The following is a 13931-nucleotide window of genomic DNA, read 5'->3' as shown; positions in this document are numbered from 1 at the left end:
GTTGATGGAAACATCAGGGTTACTAGAAGGGAATTCAGGACCACATCCGCCACATCAATCAACTTCAATCTTTTACAGTCCAAACTCCAGCTTAATTGACACCTATTCCAGGAAGCTCTCCCTGATATCCCCAAGCAAATGAAGCTGAAAACTCATTTGTCTCTGATCCTATGTGTTACTTTGCCCTCACTAAGCTATGTTCCTGTCACCAGAGATGACAGGCTAAAAGGGAAGAACTTCAGCAGAGTGCCAATGTAAAGGGGTAATGGCATTTGGGGGATGCTTCTTTGAGGATTGGGTAAAGGCCTTATAGCCTCTCTACTGAAATGTGTCCCCCAATATATCTACTCACAGTTCAGGGAATCTATTCACAATAGATCATGGGATCACCTTCATGAACCTGGGTTTAGAATTCCTGCCTCATAGGAAATCTCATGTTAAGGAGGGGGACTATGGAACATGAGTAAAGGTTTTTCCCCCTCCAAAATTCTGGTGCTGCCAATGTGACAGTGTTAAGAGGCGGGGCCTTCAAGATGATTGAGTCATGAGGTCTCTACCTCCATGAATAGGATTAGGTACCCTTATTAAAGGGCTTGATGGAGCTTAACCATCTTTCCTTCTACCCTCTGCCATGTGAGGAAACAGCATTCAGCTTCTCCAGAAGATGCAGAATCCAGGCATCATCTTAGAAGTAGAGAGCATACTTACCAGATAACCAAACCTGCTGATACCTTGATCTTGGACTTTTGAGAGTCTAGAAGAGTGAGAAATAAATTTCTGGTTTTTATGTATTACCTGGTCTTAGGAATTTTTTAAAAAAATTTTTTAGACATTGATGGACCTTTATTTTATTCATTTATTTATATGTGGTGCTGAGGATTGAACCCAGTGCCTCACACATGTAGACAAGCGCTCTACCACTGAGCCACAACCCCAGCCCTCAGGAATTCTTTAACAACAACAAAAACAGATCAAGACAGCATGAAAACAGGTCAGTCTGTCAGCTTCACACCTCCTTACACAGTCTCAGGGCCAAGGTATTTTATTTTGTTTTTTTATTCTTATGTTATTGTTTCATAATAGCGGGGTTATGCATACATGCATAAAATATAAATGGCTCCATTTCAATTCCCTATATTTCCAAAGCATTTTAAGGAAGTGAATAATCAGGAAGAAACTATTACAAGCCTGCTGTGTGACCCTGGGAAGTCATTGCTCTATAGTGTCTTTAATTGGAATTGGAAGAATCAGTCCTGGCCCTTTGATTCAAACATTCACTCATCCAACAAAGATTGATTGATTGTTTGATTTTGGGATGCAAAAACCCCAGGGCCTTGAACATGCTATGCAAGTGCTCTACCACTGAGCCACATCCATATTAATTGCAAAGTATTGGTGCCAGGTACCAAGCTAATCACTGGGGATAGGGCTGATAAATAAAATAGATGAGGTCCTTCACTTGTCAGAACACAGCCTGATGAGGGAGGCATTCATTAAATAATCATAAATAGTCAATGAAAAAAATGATAAGCTGTGATCAGTGCTACACAAGGGGAGTGGAGGGAGCTAGCTAAGACTGTCCAGAGAATGATTATGGCCTGGGGAAAGATGAGATGAAGAGGAGGCTTGATCTTGCAAGGAGGGCAGAGGAAGCTGCATTGACTAGTGCCTTGAAGTGTAAGGAAGGCATTGGACTTAAGGAATTCAAGAGTTGGACCAGTTGCATACTGAAGTGCTCTGCAGATAGCGCGAGCCCACAGAGTGGGCCACAGGAATAAGAGAAAGTAGGTTTCTCTCTTTTCACAATGGTCAAGGCATATCTTCCAGTAACATCTTTTCATATTCTTCCAAGGGAATCTTTCTAAAGAGCTGGCAAAATTCCACTGGATTTAAACCCCATGGTTTAATGGCAAAAACCCCCAAAAAACAAACAAACAAAAATCACCATAGTTGCTGGAGGTGTCTTGGAAATCCTTTCTCTCAGACTCTATGTGAAAATCACAAGATATTACCAAATAAAAGATATTTAATCTTTTTTTTTTTGTACTGAGACTGAACCCCAGGGTTCTCAAACACCGAGCCACATTTCCAGCCTTTTTAAAAATTTTATTTAGAGCAGGGTCTCGCTGAGCTGCTAAGTGCCTCAGTAAGTTGCTGAGGTTGGCTTTGAACTTACAATCCTGTCTCAGCCTCCTGAGCCACACCCAGCAAGATTTTTAATCTTTTTTTTTTAAGATTTTTTTTAAAGATGGACACAATATCATTCTTTCTTTCTTTATTTTTTATGTGAAGCTGAGGATCGAACCCAGTACCCCACAAGTGCAAGGCAAGCGCTCTACCACTGAGCTATAACCCCAGCCCCAAGATCTTCAATCTTTATGTGAAGCAATGATCTCCCTGTCCCAGTCCCCTCTGCTATTTAAACCATGTCCCAACCCTTGAGGAACTGTTCCACCTCTTGGTTCTGTGGCTCTTTTGTCCCACACTAATGATTATGGAGAGACCAGGACACACCAATTGCCACTTTGATGGGTGGTCTGAGTCTCCAGGCTGCATGGGGCAGACAGGACTACCCTCTCATCTCCCTGGGTGTGGCTTAAGGACAGATCCAGCAGAGAGACTTCAGTTTCAGTGCCCATTCTACCCTCCAGCTGCTGGGTGACTCTGGGCAAGTCCTATCTCTGCTCTGGGCTTCATTTCTATCATCCATAAAATAAGAGTTAGCATTACATGTTCAATAAGATTCTTCTTCGACTTGGGGATCCTTTGCCTTCTAATTTCTCAGATGTGTTAACTTGGGGACTATTTTTTTTTTCATCTTTCTGTTGTTCACAGACCAGCGACGGGAGGCAAGAAGACAATGACTATTTGAAAATTATAATGAGCTGCCTTCAAATTAAACCTCCCTCCTAAGAAGCAAGGAGGACTGGTTTTAAATTGTTTATCATTATCATCATTTAACACAGTTTTCTCACTAAAATCCAGAGGGGTGAGGGAGAATGACAAGCAGATGTTTTTTTTATTAGAGGCCCTGGGGGATGATTTGAGACTTTCACTGCAATGATCATTCTCTAGATTCTTCTGGAGTCAGCAGAAGCTTTGATGAACTCGACAGAGGGCAGGGGGATTGGGCAGACTCAGAGCAGAGGCCTATTGAAATAAAGCCTGGCTTAATGGAAAACTGCTGGGGACAGCAGTTGCTGGCTGGGGACAGTGTGGATTATGAAACTAGTATATTTATGTAACACTTTGAAAAGAGATTTCAACTGCCATTATTTCATTTTCTCATGAGGATATTTTTTTGCCTGATCTCCAAACGCTCTCACCTCTCGCATGAATCCTCTCATTCAGTAATCTCCCTGGCTTTGGTTGATTGCCTGTAAAAATGACCACCAAAAATCTATAGAGACAGAAAGCAGATTGGTGATTGTACATGAAGGGGGAGGAGAAATAATGCCTCTCCCTATGAATCAGAGCTGGCCTTGGTTACTTGCTTTGACCAACAGAATGTAGAAGAAATGATGTGTGAGTTCCAGAGTCTACGCCTAAGAAATCTGGCAGCTTCTAATCTTACCCTCCTGGGGTCCAAGTCACCATGTAAAAACTCAGGCTTGGTTTCTTAATCTCAGCACTATTGAGATTTGGAGCCAGACAACTGTTTATAGTGGGAACTGTCGTTGTATTCCAGGATGTTTTACAGCATTCTTGATGTCTACCTACTAGATGCTCCTGGTTTTTTTGTTGTTGGGTTTTTTGTTGTTGTTGTTTTGTTTTGTTTTATTTTTTGTTTTGTGGTACTAGGGATTGAACCCGGGGCCTTGTGCATGCAAGGCAAGCACTCTGCTAGCTGAGCTATATCCCCAGCCCAATGCTCCTGTTTTAGCAACCAAAAAATGTCTTCAGACATTGCCATGTGCTCCTGTAGGAGAAAATCATCTATGCTTGAGATTCACTGCAGTAATATACTGAATGATGAGGGGCCATTTGCTGAGCTTCCCTGCTGCTGTGATAATGGACACAAGCATGAAGCTTAGATGTTCCTTTAAGCCTCCACTGAGCACCCAGTAGAATGTAACTAAGTGATAAGCACAGCTGATACCACCTGAAACAGAACTGCTCAGCTGAGTCCAGTCAATTAAAGAACCGTGAACAATAATAAACCTTTGTAAGCCACTAAGTTTTAGGATACCAATGCAGCAATAGGTAACTGCTATCCAGGCCTAGCTCCATTCTTGTTACCAACCTTAGCTACTGGTGTTATCTTTCTAAAATACCTTCCTGAAATTTCTTTGCTGTATTCAAAACCTCTGGGGACTTCCCCACTATCAACTCTTCAGCACAGTCCGCAAAAACCTGTAATCATTGGGCCTCTCTTTAAGATATCATTCCCTGAGATTCAAACTATATTCATTTATGCAATTTCCTGAATGGTCCATTTTTTTTTTTTCACCTCTGGGTCTTCTTCTAGATTCTGTCCCTTGCCTGTTTGGTTCTTCCAACCTGTAGTTCCTAGAGTCACTGAAAACTCAGATTATAACAGTATCCCCTCTAGAAAGTCCATATATATATATATATATATATATATATATATATATATATATATATATATATATCCCTCCACATGAAAGGCTTTTCCCTTTATGACCTTGAAACACAAAAACACATCTGTCACCCCACTTCTCAAACCTGTGTCGTGATTCACATTTCTGATTAGATCATGAAAACCTAAAGGGCTAGAACTGAACTATTTTCTTACTTTTTAGATAGTACTTGGCACATAGTAGGTGCTCAGTGAATTTTGGTGGAGTGGATAGAGTAACAAATAACTAGTTAACAAATAACTACTATTCCTATGATGCAGATGGAAACTCAAGAAAGCAAGCAGCCTAAACTGTAGATAGGGCAGAGGGGTGGGAGGGGAAGGGAGGGGGCAGGGGGTTTGCGATGATGGTGGAATGTGATGGACATCATTATCCAAAGTACATGTATGAAGACATAAGTTGGTGTGAACATACTTTATATACAAACAGAGATATGAAAAATTGTGCTCTGTATGTGTAATAAGAATTGTTATGTGGGGCTGAGTTGTAGCTCAGTGGTAGAGCGCAGGCCTAGAGCAGGCGAGGTCCTGGGTTCGATCTTCAGCACCACATTAAAAATAAATAAATAAAGGCATTGTGTCCAACTATAACTAAAACAAAATATTTTTAAAAATTATAAAAGAAAGAATTGTAATGCATTCCACTATCATGTATTTAAAAATAAAATCAATTAAATATTTTAAAAAAGAAATACCAGTGTCTCTGACACTTCCCATCCCATTATTTCATTCATAGTTAAAAAAGCATCAGCCAAAACAAAATAATAAATAATGCTGTTTAAAAGTGAGTTCTCAAAAAAAGTAATAAAATAAACAATTTTATAAAGTGAAAAAAAAAAAAAGGCAAGCATCCTATCCAACTTTGCTCAGTGAATAGGATACACACCTGGAATTAACACACAAGACCAGTTGAAGAATACCAATTGGTGGGAACCAATTCACTAATTCCCAAGAAGTTCAATCCACAAACTAACATCTTTCCATTCCTATATAGTGACTTGTGATTCTCACTATTCCTTGTGATCATGGACTTGAACATTATGCAAATTTATCCCTCCTACTCCACTGGGTACCTGTCATAATCTTCAGAAAATGCTGATCAATTAGACACAAGAAGGACTCAGCATCTAAAACTGGTATTGCAAGAGAAGCCCAACTCAAAGTGGCTTATGCAAAATAGAAATGAGAAAAGTCTAGGAGGTGTCTGATTTCAGGTGCATCTGGATCCAGGTCTCAAGTATGTCATCTCTCTCTTTCATTCCTCCCTGCCCTGCCCTGCCCCACAACCCCTTTCCCCACCTGCTTCTTGTTATTTTTCTCAGTTCTGCTACCTTTATGTTGGCTTAATTTTTAGATTCCAGGTAGTGGCTTTTGGTGACTCCAGGTTTAATTTATTCTTAATACTGCATGCATCAGAAATAGAGTTTCAATTTAACTTTGACTCCAAATAAAGATCCCAGAACTGGGTATCAGTGGATAAATTTTGATTATGTATCTATTCTTTTTTTTTAGTGAGAGAGGAGAGAGAGAGAGAGAGAGAGAGAGAGAGAGAGAGAGAGAGAGGGAATTTTTTTGATATTTATTTTTTAGTTATTGGCGGACACAACATCTTTGTTTGTACGTGGTGCTGAGAATCGAACCCGGGCCGCATGCATGCCAGGCAAGCGCACTACCACTTGAGCCACATCCCCAGCCCAAGATTATGTATCTATTCTTGAGCCAATCACTGTGACTGAGGACTTGGAATATGCCAATTGGCCAGACAAATGTTAAATCATGGGATAGTCCACTTCTAAGATGGTTCCCATTTTTTTTTTTTTTTTTTTTGGTTTGGTTTTGTGTTTTGTTTTTGGTACCAGGGATTGAACCCAGAGAAATTAACTGCTGACCTATATCTTCAGGCATTTTCATTTTTTATTTTGAGACAGAGTCACTAAGTTGCTGAGGCTGGCTTTGAATTTACAATCCTCTTATCTCAACCTTCTGAACCACTGGGATTACAGATGTGCACCACCACACCCACATCCAATGATCTTGCCTTTTGATATTCATACCTTTGTATAGTCCCCTCCATCACTGAACTAAAGCTGGTCTATGTGATCAATAAAAATATGGCTGAAGTAATTGTGTGTGACTTCCACAGCTAGGTCATAAAGGGATTGCTGCTTTTATTTTGATCTCTTGGCTTGTTCCCTTTGAGGGAAGCCAGGGACATTCAAGTAGCTCCGGGAGAGGAGCTGAAATGAAGCCTCTTGCCAACAGCCAGTACCAACATGTCAGCAACATGATTGATTGATCTACCTTGAAAGACATCCTTCAGCTCTGCTCAAGCCTTCAGATAACTGCAGTCACAGCTGACATCTGATTGCATCTTCCTGAAGGACTCTGAGCCAGAACCACCCAAACAAGCTACCCTGGAATTCCAACCCAAAGACACCATGTAAGATAATAAATTATTAAAACTGTTTTAAGCTACTCCATTTGGGGATGATTTGTTGCATAGCACTAGATATCTAACAAAACTCAAATTCCTAAATTCTGGACGTGTTAGTCAGCTCTCTGTTACTAAAACAAATACCCGAGACAATCAACTTATTTTTACAAAGGTCTACTTTGGCTCATGCTTTTGGAGACTTCAGTCCATGAGCAATTAGCCCCATTGCTTTGAACCTGTAGTGGCATATCATGATTAGGAACCAAAAGAAGAAGAGGAAGAGACTAGGATCCTATAGTCCCCCTTTGAGGGCATGCTCCAATGACCTAAAAACTCTTAAGGTTCCACTACCTCCCACTAGTGCCACCATGGGGGACCAAACCTTTAACACTTGGACCTTTAGAGACATTCCAGATCCAAATGATAAGCCTAGTTAAGGAGCCAACTTTCTCCATGTGACTGAAGTGGGAGGGATGGTTCCCTAAGGAGAAATCAAGTGCTATTGGTGCAAAAATTGAAGAAATTAACACTGGATGGGCCACACAACAGCCAACCTCAAAAGTGCTCCATAAACACACACTTGCTAAAGGACTGAAAAGCAGAGGAAAGCAACAGTAATCCATCTGAGGTGACTCAGAGTGCCTGGGCCAGGAAGGACTCAGGCCCACATATTCTTATACTGATTTTCTGGTTCCAATTACTGACAGTTCTCTTCCTAGTTACTTTAGATTTGGTTGCCTATAAGCACCATGGATGCTCCCCTCCTTTGCCAACCCTAATATTTGCTTTTAAAGTAAGTTACTTGTTGTTGTTTTTCTTTTCATCCGGAGAAAAATTCAGGCCAAGAAATTCTTCAGCCTGAATAATTTACATGTAAACTTTATGCATGGTTTGAGCCTTCTCCTATTAAATTGGCTTTTTAATTTAATTTCAGTTGGACACGTTAGCTCAGACAATGATGTCTCCTTTGTAAGCTCACATTCCTTATTAATCTCTTCAGGCAAAAGAGAAAGATAAAAAAAAAATGTAAGGGTTGGGCTTGGTGGAAGAGGCTTGTCTAGTACATGCATGGCCTTGGGTTCAATCCCCTACAAAAAAAAAAAGAAAAAAGAAAAGAAAAAAATTTAAAAATGTAAGGAATAAAACTCCAGTAGATAAGGAGTTTCCTCTCTTTCTCTCTTTTTTTTCTTTCCTACTTCTCTGGTTTCCTCCCCTTTTTTTCCAGCCCTTCCTTCTTTCCTATCAAAAATTTTTGAGCCCTACTATGTGCTTGGCATTGTCTCTGTATTGCCTCATTGAAGCCTCTAAAGATGATGAGGTGAGCATTAATGACCCCTTTTAAAGATGAAGAAACTAACCTATGTTTGGCGAAGTTACTGTTTTATTTGATATATTTTGTCTTTTTATAGTCATGTTATTTAGCTCCAAAACTTCAGTGACATGAATATCTTTGTACCGATAGGGAAAAATGGAAACAGTACATACATGTTTTTCCAGAAGTCCTATCTATTTTAAGTTTTCCCTGTACCAAAGGCTACTATAAATGATTTCCTCCCAATTGATCACCAAGACAAAGATTGTGTTTTTTGTGTGTTCAATGCATGTGGTGACAGAAAAACAAAGCCAAAGAGTTCCCAGCACTTTTTTCTGTCCCCTCCATGTCAACAGGAGATCAGATTTCCTCTGAAGGAGGGAGGAGGAGGAGGAGGAGGAGGAGGAGGAGGAGGAGGAGGAGGAAGAAGAAGAAGAAGAAACAAAAGAGGGAAGAATACATTGTCCTAACACATCTTATGGCGCTTGACTTTGGAGTTCTTCCTGGACTCCAGACCCCCAAATTTGCCTCTTGGAGCTTGGAAAGGCTCTTGGAAAAGCTGAGGGAAGGCTTTGGAACCACAGAGATGCTTATATTCCTATTCTATGCACTTAGTAGCTGTGTGACTCTAGTTTTTAAACCTCTTTACAGAATGGGGATGATAACTGTTTCTACCTCTTATAATTCCTATAAAGAGTCAAAGAAATAACATATGTGTAATGCCCAGTCCATTGCCTTGGATGAAGTAAGGTATGATGGATGTGATCATTACTATCACAGTTGACTTTACCTCCCTACACCCCTACTTCCTCTGCTGCAGACCTGGGTATGTAATGTCCTGTGTCCTTGAAGCATCGGAAGACTCTAAGATGGCCCTTACTGATCCCCATCTCCTAGTATTTATGCCCTTGTATAATCGCCTGTGGGCAAGGCCTGTGACTTGCTTCTAACTAATACAACATGGCAAAGGTGACACTACTTTCATAATTAGGTAAGCATACAACTTCTGTCTTGCTAGCAGATGCTTCCGACTGTTCTCTCAGATTGAGAGTTTAACAAGCAATTTACTATACTGGAGAAGGCCATGTGATCAGAAACTAAGAATAGTCTTTAACCAAAATCTAAACCGGACTTCAGACCCTCAGTTCAAAAACCCTCAAGGAACTGAATTTGGCCTATGGCCATGTGAACATGGCCTGTCTTTGTGTATGTATGTGATGCTGGAGATCAAACCTAGGGCCTCACATATGCTAAGCAGGTACTCGGCCACTGGGAACTATATCCCCAACCCGACCATGTTAACTCAGAGGCAGAGTCTGTGTGTGTGTGTGTGTGTTACTGGGGATTGAACTTCAGGATGCTTTACTACTAAGCAACACCTTGAACTTTTCTTATTTTGATACTTTGACACTGAGTCTCGTTAAGTTGTCCAGGCTGGCTTTGAACTTGTGATCCTCCTGCCTCCACCTCTGGTGGCACTGGGATTACATGCATGTGTATTCTGCTGATCCTTTTTTATTTTTGGTACTAGGTATTGAACCCAGAGGCACTTAGTCACTGAGCCAAATCCTAAGCACTTTTTATTTTTTCATTTTAAGACAGGGCCTCACTAAGTTGCTGAGGCTGGCCTCAAACTTGCTATGCTCCTGTCTTGGCCTCCTGAGTCACTGGGATTACAGCCATGCACCATCACATCTGGCTCAGATCCATATTTAATTGAGTCTCCAGATAAAGTTACAGTTCTGGCTTACACCCTGGTTGCAGCTTTATTGGAGACCTGGATGCAGAGGAACTAGTTAAGCCATATTCAGATTCCTGACCCACAGAAAATCTGGGTCTTCTAAGTATGTGTTGTTCTAAGCTGCAAAGGTTATGGACTTTGTTGTGAAGCAATATATAATCATCAACCCCCCCTTTTATAGCCGATATCCCCTACTTCCTTAGTGATCTTCATTTATCACATTGTCTCAAAGCTGTTGGTTTTCTTGCATTGTAAGCTCCTTGAGTATAGGCACTGGACTGAGCATTTCTTGGAGTCCTAGGAGAGACAGTGGGGGCTGGCACTAGGAGAGTATTGGGTAATATTTCACACTCCCTAACACTGGGTTTTGTGCTCCATTAGGGGCTTCCATAACATCCTAATGATAATGGAGATGATTATTTTTGAACCACTACTGTGTGCAAGGCACTGAAATAAAGCCAGCTTTTCGTGATAAAACTAGCTTTTCGTGATAATTCTGATCAATATCTAGGCTTGGGCACCATTAACCCTACATATGCCTCAGATATTCTATGGAAAAATTGCATTCGGCTCTTAAGATGCCGTTCTGATTTAAAACCAAGCCAAACAAACTATTTTGTATTGCATACATACTGAAAGGTGCACAAATCTTAGTGTACAATTTGATGAATTTTCTAACCCGTCTATGCAACCAACACCAAGATGAAGATAGGGAACATCCCCGCCTTGCTTGTGGGCTGAGTTCACCAGCCTGAGGGGACAACCATAACCCCATCCCCACCTGTACCTGTTCTAGAACTTCCTATAAATGAAAGCGCAGTCTGTACTTAGGGCATGCCATTTTTCGCTGAACATCATGTTTATGCTTTTGACTTGTTTTAACTTCTCTTCTGCATTAAGTTTGTAAAACGGTGATGGAGGAGCTGGAAAGCCCGGGGTTTTGAGAAGCCGTTAGGGATACCATACTTGGATTTTCCAAGAGATGAACTCACGTAAGCCGGCATCGGCTGACCAGGAGGGGGCAGGGGGCGTGGCTTCCGCTAGGCCCGGTTCCTTGAAGAGGCGGCGTTTCAAGTACGAGGGCGAGGCCCCGGGCTTGGTCTCCCCGCGGCAGTTAGCGCCGGGGGCGGGGCCAGGCCAGGGCTTCCTGTTTGCGCCTGCGGAATAGCCGTTTGACCCCGGAAGTGCGGGAGCTCCGAGAGCTGTCACTGTGATCCGCGGCGGCGGCGGCACAACGCCGGTAGTGGAGCCGGCGAGGTGAGTTCCTGGCTGTGCCCTGCCGGATGCGGGGCCTGGGGCTCGGGAGGAACTGCAGCCGCACTTTGGCGGCTTTGGCATCCCCTGTCTTTGGCCTCCACCGCGGGGCCGAGGCTTCAGTAGCCCCAGGGAACGAGAGCCCCAAATGGGACCGTGAGCCGCCCCCTGAGGCTAGTCAGCTAGAGACAGGAGCCCCGGGTTTGAGACTTGGCTCCAGAATGACCTTGGAGCCGTAGTCCCCACGCCCCGCGTTCGGGGCTTTAGTTTCTTTGGAGTTCATTCATTCGTACAGTAAATACTTGTTGAGCGCCTCCTAAGTGCCAGGCAAAGAGTAGGCAAACAGGACTTCTGCCCTCAATGGAGCTTGCAGTCTAGTAAGTAGAGACAGCCAATGACAAGTAAGTACACAATATAATCAAAGATATAACAGTAACTGGGAGACTGACTACTTTAGATGAGCGATCTAAGAAGGTTTCTGAGAAGAGTAATGTTAAATTGAGACTAGAAAAGTGATGGCAGTGAGAGAAATTGAGGCAACAATATCTCTGGGGATGCTTAAATTCCATATTGGAATTCTCAGCTCCCTTCCTAAAGAAAGCCCTTTCCTAACTTTTTTGGCTTCTGTTGCCCTGCCTACATAAAGGATACAGTGGGGCTGGGGATGTGGCTCAGGGCTGGGGATGTGGCTCAAGCGGTAGCGTGCTCGCCTGGCATGCGTGCGGCCCGGGTTCAATCCTCAGCACCACATACAAAGATGTTGTGTCCGCCGAAAACTAAAAAATAAATATTTAAATAAATGAAGACTTAAAAAAAAAAAAAAAGGATACAGTGATGGGCACAGACACAGTCATTATCATTGTCTCTTGTCCTTTTGGAAGTAAGTTTAATCTTTGCTTAGTTAATTTATACCCATACTTTAGATGAAAATTTAAATACTTCTTGACATCCTCCTTCCCTCAAGTCCATTTCTCCATATTAAATGCTTTTTGAGTCTTCTTTATACAGTATGCTATTGGTTTTTATTTGTATGGCTCTTGGATTTGTATCCATCATTCCCTTAAAGACTAAAGCTCTCTGAAGGGCAGAATCAGGGCTGTTGTTTGTGTACCTTAGTATTCTCTGGGTATTGGTGCCTACTTCATCGTAGATACTGAAAAGTCTCTGAATGGGTAAGATGAATAATACATTAGTATTTGTTCTCAGGTAGTTCATAGGTCTTTCCTGCCAGCAGGTTATCATCATCTCTTTTGATTATGTCTCTTCCCTACTTAAGTGACTTCTCACTGCTTCAGATAAAAGGCAAATTTTTAGCATGACATTCGAGACTCTTTTTAAACTGACTCTGTATTCCCTATCTGACTGTTCTCTCCTCACTTCTGTCATCTTCTCCTTGACCTTGCATTTTCAGCAACACCAGATGCCTCCCTCTTTCTTCAAAGTCATACTTTTTATGGCTCAGAGTTTTTGTTCATTTTTATTCTCTGTTTGGAATGCCCAACTTTTCTTCCTGACCTTCAACATCCAGGTTATAGATTACTTTCTCTGGGACTTTCTTTTTCTTTTGAACTCCAGTTTTGGTGATTTCCTGTTATAGCTCCATCATTGAATGATAGTCATTTATAAGCCCAGAATACAGGATGCCTTCAGTCAGTGTTTGCTAAATAAATGAAGAAGCCCACAAAGTGCTCTGACTGTGGTTGGGACTTGAATGATAACAACAACTAAACTTGATGGGGTGCTTATTATGTACCAGGGATTGTATTTAACACTTGGCATTAATCATTTCTCACAGCAACCCTAAAAGATCAGCTCCTGTTACTATTCCAATATTATAATTAGGAAATCAAGGGTTAGAGAAATTAAAGAACTGTCTTGAAGTTACAACATATGTGAGAACACATGGAGCCAGGCTTGGACCCAGGTTCTAGGAATATAGAGCTGTTTTCAATTACCACCCCAGCCTTACCCTAAATTGCTCTTGGCAGATACTGGTTTGTAGGAGTGAATGTCTTTTGAAAGCAGGCGCTGTCTCTACCTGTCTAGGCCTGGACACTGGGTCCTAGAATTTAAATGGTGGAGAGCTGCCTCCTGTTATGACTCTTTCCCTACCTTCAGCCTCTACCCCTAACACTCCCACTACCCTCTCTGGTAAGTGATCCTGGAAATAACTAGACTTGTGAATCATTTAGACTTTTGCACTGGTTTGAAACCATTAGAGTTTCCTCTTTTTTCTTTCTTTTTTTGTTTTTGCAGTATTGAGAATTGAACCGAAAGGTTCACACATGCTAGGCAAGTGTTCTACTATTGAGCTACATCCCCACCCCACCCCCTTTTTTTTTAAGCAGGGTATTGCTGAGTTTCCCAAGCAGGTCTTGAACTTCCTACCCTCCTGCTCAGCCTCCTGGGTGGCAGGAATCATAGGTGCGTACCACTGCATCTGGATCCCACTAGTTTTTCTAACTGCCCTCTCAGCATCACTAGAGGTTAGGAAAAAAGGATATATTTTGGCATGCTGGGCACAAGAACCCTAAATGCCAAGGCAAAAGAACTGGCATCAGATTCAACTTGGCCACTTATATATTTGCCT

General features: G+C 41.8%; 1 protein-coding gene across 4 annotated transcripts in view; it reads left to right on the top strand.

Annotated features, from left to right (window-relative positions):
• The first annotated feature begins 11254 nt into the window (after positions 1-11254).
• Ascc2 (activating signal cointegrator 1 complex subunit 2) overlaps positions 11255-13931 on the top strand; it is a 43575-nt gene continuing 40898 nt past the window's right edge. For 3 of the 4 annotated variants that reach the window (XM_076837484.2, XM_076837465.2, XM_076837475.2), the window contains exon 1: positions 11255-11344. The gene's annotated coding sequence lies outside the window, so the exon portion shown is untranslated. The remainder of the gene's footprint in view (positions 11345-13931) is intronic. The other variant, XM_076837500.2, reaches the window with a different exon arrangement.

The sequence above is a fragment of the Callospermophilus lateralis genome, chromosome 1, assembly GCF_048772815.1.
Source record: "Callospermophilus lateralis isolate mCalLat2 chromosome 1, mCalLat2.hap1, whole genome shotgun sequence".
NCBI classification, from domain to species: Eukaryota; Metazoa; Chordata; class Mammalia; order Rodentia; family Sciuridae; genus Callospermophilus; species Callospermophilus lateralis.
This window is presented reverse-complemented; position numbering and strand designations above follow the sequence as displayed.